Source organism: Trachymyrmex cornetzi, unplaced genomic scaffold (genome assembly GCF_001594075.2).
Source record: "Trachymyrmex cornetzi isolate Tcor2-1 unplaced genomic scaffold, Tcor1.1 scaffold255, whole genome shotgun sequence".
Lineage (NCBI taxonomy): Eukaryota > Metazoa > Arthropoda > Insecta > Hymenoptera > Formicidae > Trachymyrmex > Trachymyrmex cornetzi.
The window spans coordinates 263749-269510 of NW_017297220.1; positions in this window are offsets into that span (position 1 = coordinate 263749).

Here is a 5762-nt window from a genome sequence, read left to right on the forward strand (position 1 = left end):
ATATTTTCTCTGTACGAATACTTTTTGTACTCACTGTATCCTTTTCTCTCCTAAAGAATACACAAAAAGAAAAAATCAAAATAACTATGATTCTTGATGTATAATATAATAAATATTTTTAAAAAATGCAAGATTTGCTAGAGAACACAGAAACTTATGTAGTGATAACACGCAATCCGGTTAATAAAATTATCACTAAACTAAATGATATGTTAAAAAGATGGAAAACTAAACAGTATATTAACGATAATAAATATAAATGGTTAAATAGTTCAAATCCAATTTTACCACGAGCATATGGAGTTCCCAAAGTACATAAAGTTAATTATCCATTACGAATAATTATTTCCTCAATAGACAGTTCATTACATAATTTGGCCCCATATCTACACATCTTACATGAAAGCTTGACGAAAAATAAATACACAGTAAACAATAGTTTTCAAATTACAAATAATACTCAAAAATTAAAAATTAAAAATAAAAATCAGTTATTTTCCATGGACGCAGTATCTCTATATACTAACATCCCAGTAGATTTAGCTATCATAGGTATTAATAATAGATGGAAGGAAATAAAAAAGAAAACGAATTTAACAAAGAATGAATTCATCATAGCGATTAAATTAGTATTGGAATCCACGTACTTCACGTTTAATGACATTTTTTACAGACAAACATATGGCATTCCAATGGGCTCTCCATTATCACCAATCATAGCGAATTTAGTTTTACAAGATTTAGAATGTAAATATTTGAATAGTTTGAGGGTAAAGGCCGCGACACAGACTTTTGCATAAAGCATAATGCATAGTGCATAAACGAATCAACTAATCAGAATCTTTCCTTTCCTCCCAATCCATGGAAAAGAAAAATTTCGATTGGTTGATTCTCTTATGCACTATGCGTTATGCAAAAGCTTGTGTCTGGGCTCTAAAACCTAGCTTTTATTTGAGATATATGGATGATCTAGCTTTAGCGACGAATCAGAATAATATTTAAAAAATCATGAATGAATTCAATAATTATCACGAACGACTTCAATTTACTCTCTGGAAGAAGGGAATGATAGACTAAATTTTTTAGATGTGACATTAATAAAAAACAATAATAAAATTATTTATGATTGGTATCAAAAACCAACAGCATCGGGAAGATTTTTCAATTATTTTTCGCAACATCCGTTGACACAAAAAATAGGCGTAATTTACAATCTAGTAGATAGAATTTTACTATTATCGCATCCTAGGTTTCATAAAAAGAACTTAGATAAGATTATAAATATTTTATTAATGAATGGATATTCGTTACAATTAATCTTTAAAACAATGAGAAAAAGGATATATAATAAATTAGACAAATGCAATCAGGAGAATAATGAAGACGAAAGGGATAATAACAACATTAATAATACATGAACATGAATTATTTTACTATTCCATATATATCGAACATAGCTAATAAAATCATTTTAATATAAGAATAATAGCTTACAGAGGGTTCAATAAATTAAATAACATTATTGAAGTACAAGAGGATAAAATAGACAAAATGTTACATAGCAATGTGGTGTATAAAATTTCATGTAGAGATTGTGATGCTACATATGTTGGTCAAACGAGGAGAACACGCAAGGCTAGAATATCAGAACATAAGAACCATATAAATTGGAACACTCAACAAAAATCAGTGATTACTGATCATAGACTAGAATATTCCTATGAATTCGAGTAGGATAAAACAGATATACTCGACGAGGAAATAATTCTGAATAAAAGGCTATCAGAGAGAAATGATTCATATACATAGAGAAAATAATAACTTAAATTTGCAAACGGACACTGATAGGTTAAATGCGGCGTATGAATGTTTATTAAATAAAGTTTAGTTCAATCTTGTCTGTGTATATATTATGATCAGTCATGTGACATGTAAGAACATAGAGAATAAGACAATTAACGACATGTAAGCGAAGACATTTTACTTGGTGACTTTTGATATGACAAGTAAAGTGATATGCGTACATCAATATATATCATGTAAGTAAATTGTAAATGGTATCATTGTTCTAGATTGTATCTGTTCATAATATAGATTAAGTAAAGTAAGAATAATTAAATGAATATAATGATGTAGTGTTCCAGGAAGTACATTGATATAAAGTATGTAATGATAATGAAAAGGATCCGATACAAGGATCGAAACGTCTGTAAGCATATTAACATAATAAAAAATTTATACACAAATTACATCTGGTGGATGACTCGAATTGGCTATCAACTTTTATTGGATAATAAATATTCACATTTCATAACTTATAAATATCATTTTCAAAATAAAGTCATTTTGACTTTCTCTGAATTGACTTGATGTGTTTCTTGGTTTGTATATATACTATCTCACTTTAACTTATGTTATCTCACTCTATAATCTTAATCAAAGTTATAGAATGGGACAGATAAGTTAAAGTGAGGTGTAGCATATATGTACAGAGAAGAAGTATGTACATCTTCCTCTCTCGCAGGATTTTAACAAAATCGTTCGTGGTCACACTCCGTTATAAGATTCCTGTAGTAAATCATTACACACAACACACACACACATCCTTGATGTTTGCCAATATTAAACAAAGATGAAACGTTCTCTTAATTGCTGGAGAGTATCAGTATAATTTCTTTCTCATACATTTCTCCGCGAGAATGGGGTGGCACCCAGTTGGACACGGCTCAATTGGACACGAGCCACTCACAGTGCTTGAAACTACAAAGCTCCTAAGCACCGATCGCTGTGATTGGTGGTGTCCAATCGAGCCGTGGTCAATCGGGATCACCCCGCGAGAATGCATTATGCAATATAAGGCCTGGGCCCCTATTTTTGAAAAGTATCGCATACGAAAAACTAAGGAAATGCTATAGTATATGTAACGCATACTATAGTATTTCCTTAGTTTTTTGTATGTACGATATTTTTCGAAAATAGAGGCCCTGTTCTTTTTGGCTAAACTTTTGCACCAGTTCATCTTTCTTCTTCTTTTTTCCTCCTGAAGAAAGAAGGAAGAAAGATGAACTGCTGCAAAAGTTCAGCTAAAAAGAACAGGTCTATAGAGAAGGCAGATAACTTCGAATGAGAGAGATCGAGTTAGATGGAACATCCTGTAGTCAATAGGCCTATTGTATTTAGCTCAACTTTTGTAATTCATCTTTATTTCTTTTTTCTCCAGGAGAAAAGAAAAGAAAGAAAGATGAACTGGTGCAAAAGTTCAGCTAATTACAACAGGCCTATTGACTACAGGATGTTCCATCTAACCTAATATGTTACAGGATGCCGCATTCACTCTCTCCCCCCGACTCTCCAGGAAATCGATTGTGTATCGTGAAACGAGATGAAAAGTACAAATGTGAGCAAATTAATTAAAATATTTATAATTTTATTGGTAAGCACCTAGTAAATTTGCTTACTTTGATAATTTCTATCTTGTCTCTCAAAATATACAATCAACTTTCAGGTCTTTCCGATATTCTCGAGCTTCTCAGATTCGAGTCACGGAGAGGATCGTACTCGTATCGCCGAGGCGAAGCGTGTCGAGGACGTCGTCGTCGTTGTCGTCGCTCGACAACGTTTCGCTGCTCCTAATATATACACATGTGCAGCCACCGGCGCGTGCATCGCACAGCCTCCTCGACGATGGTTATCGAACGGGGTGCACACCCTTTTCCATCTCTCTCTCCCACTCATTTTTTTCCGTCCCTTTCTTCCTCTTTCCGTCTTTCTGTCCTGCCCGCTATTATCTTCTGGAGAGTGTGTACAAAGAGATCGGTGATAACTTTCTTATCGCGTTATCAGCACCAACGGCGGTCGCCGTTCCCTTTCTTCTTTCGAGCGGTTATCGATCTGGTGCGCGCCGCGCCTCATTATCTTTGCTTATTACAAACGGTTCATCGTCCGCGCGACGTACGTTGCCGCGCACGTGCCAATTAAGAATATCTAATTCCCGCGAAACGCGGTCACGAGGTAAATCCGATAGCGGCGTGAACGCGCGAGCGTGCGGTAAACAGCCGCGCGTTCACGTCTATAATTGGATGAGAGGTATCTCGCCATTCTCGCCCTGCCGAGGCATGCGAGATAATCCACTTCTGCGGGAAAGAATACCGAAAGCGTGAAATTGTGAGAAATTACAAAATCCCGAGGGACGAAAGTTTCCTTCGCAAGAATATATACGTTACGCTCGGTCAGAACGAAAGTTCGTAATGCTACTTCATTTGTATCTTGTTTACATGTTCAAAAAAAAAATGGTAACTATCGAGAGAGCGAAGTTTTGGCTTTAAAAATCTGTTTTTTTAAATTGCAATACACAACACACACAACTGCAAAAAAATTGATTTAACTTTAACATATATTTCTTTAAATAAGGAATACTGCTTTTCTTTTAGACACGGTCGATAAATATGTATCGTTTTTCTTGTTATTCATTGAATGCTACACTGAGAAAAAAAAATTTACTTGTGAGATGTTTATTTCACTGAAATAAATTTTTACTTAAACACGGTGAAATAAAATTTTATTCCTTCAGCAAATAAATTGTAGCAAAACCATTTATCTATTTTATCTTTTTATAATTAATGATATACATATTTCATAGAAATGTACATTTCGTCATCAAATTTTTTAAATCGATAAATATTGAAGAAAACCTCAGATTAATATTTACTTGCGAATATTTCGATTTTTTTCTCAGTGTATTTATGCGTATAATTATGTGCATGTATTGAAAGGGAGAGAGAAGGGAGATGCTATTGAGTGATGAATGCATCGTTGGGGACGTCGAGATGCGGGCTCACCTAGTTATGCCATCGGCATAACGCAGATAGATTCATCGTTCCACTATTCTAATTCAAGTGCCGGGATATCCTTAAATAGCGATATCTATTTACGGGCACCGCAAATCGAAGTCCTGTTCCTTTGCGAAAATGTGATTTCATTCAATCGAATAATACAATTCGATGTGATAATGTTCTGTGATTTAATCGTCGCCACACATTGAATGAATTTTTTAAATAGCTCGAAATCTGTCGATCCTTTCTCTTGTTTATGGATTGCTTTATATTCTATATTTAAATATACTAAAAAAATAGTTTTATTATTAAATGTATAACATTTTTAATTTTACCGTTCATCCAAAATACCTTTTGAAAGATTGACAAGTTTATTCCAAGGATCAAAAAGCATAGAGAAAAACAGCAAGCTCAGTTCCTGCGGATTGAAGATTGAAAGTGCGGTTTATATTAGTGCTCGGAAACATCAGACGATTTGACAGTTCGAACAGTTCGAATGTTAAATAGTTCGGACTGAATGTATGTTCGAACTATTTTAACCCACTTCAGAGCTGAAAGTTCGAATTTATTACATTTCGAACTCAGACATCACAAGTCGTAATCAACCTGAATATGTCCAGGATGGCTCAGGATATTTGTAGAACGATGTCAATAAATATAGGAATTTTATTTAAATTTAATATGCACATTCAATTACATTCAGTTATATATATTGTGACGTTATTACACATGTGTAATAACTTTCCTAATGTGACGGGTTGAAAAGATCGAAAATTTTTTTTTAGATGTAAAAATGTTTTTTAGATGTTTGAGTATAGTAAAAACGAAAAAATTTATTTCTAATAAACTAATATGCTAATTGTACGAGTAAATCTTTACGTTGGCTTTTAAGTGCACTTTAAAATATTAAACTATAAGAAAAATTGCAAA